We start from the raw sequence: 709 nt of genomic DNA, 5'->3' as shown, positions 1-709 counted from the left end.
TTAAAGACTTGTGGCACCATACCAGCTAGGATTCTTTGTCTTCCTTCTTCCCTTCCTCCCTCCCTGCCTCCCTTTCTCCCTCCCTCTTTTCTTCCTTCCCTCCCCCCTTCCCCCTTCCCCTCTCTCTTTTTTTCTTTTTTAGTGTGCATGGATGTTTTACCTCCCTGTATGTCTGTGTACTAGCTGGGTGCCAGAAAACTGTGATAGGTCCTTTGAATCTCCAGTTATAGATGGTTGTGAGCCACCAAGTGGACAATGAGGATCCTGAGTGTCCTGGCAAAGCAGTCATTGCTCTTAAACACTGAGTAATCTCTCTAGTCCAAAATCAGTTTTTTCTTTTCTTCCTTTCTTTTTTTGGGGGGAGAGGTTGTTGTTGTTTTTTGTTTTTTCTTTTGTTTTTGATACAGGGTTTCTCTGTGTAATAGCCTTGGCTGTGGCTGTCCTAGAACTCACTTTGTAGACCAGGATGATCTTGAACTCACAGAGATCTGGGTAACATAAATTTGGGGTCACTTTTCTTTTATGATGTGAGTACACTGTCACTTGTCACTGTCTTCAGACACACCAGAAGAGGGCATCAGATCCCATTACAGGTGGTTGTAAGGCACCATATGGTTGCTTGGGAATTGAACTCATGACCTCTGAAAGAGCAGCCAGTGCTCTTAACCACTGAGTCATCTCCAGGCCTTGGGGTCACTTTTCTTTTCTT

Source organism: Mastomys coucha, unplaced genomic scaffold, assembly GCF_008632895.1.
Source record: "Mastomys coucha isolate ucsf_1 unplaced genomic scaffold, UCSF_Mcou_1 pScaffold18, whole genome shotgun sequence".
Taxonomy (NCBI): domain Eukaryota; kingdom Metazoa; phylum Chordata; class Mammalia; order Rodentia; family Muridae; genus Mastomys; species Mastomys coucha.
This window is presented reverse-complemented; position numbering follows the sequence as displayed.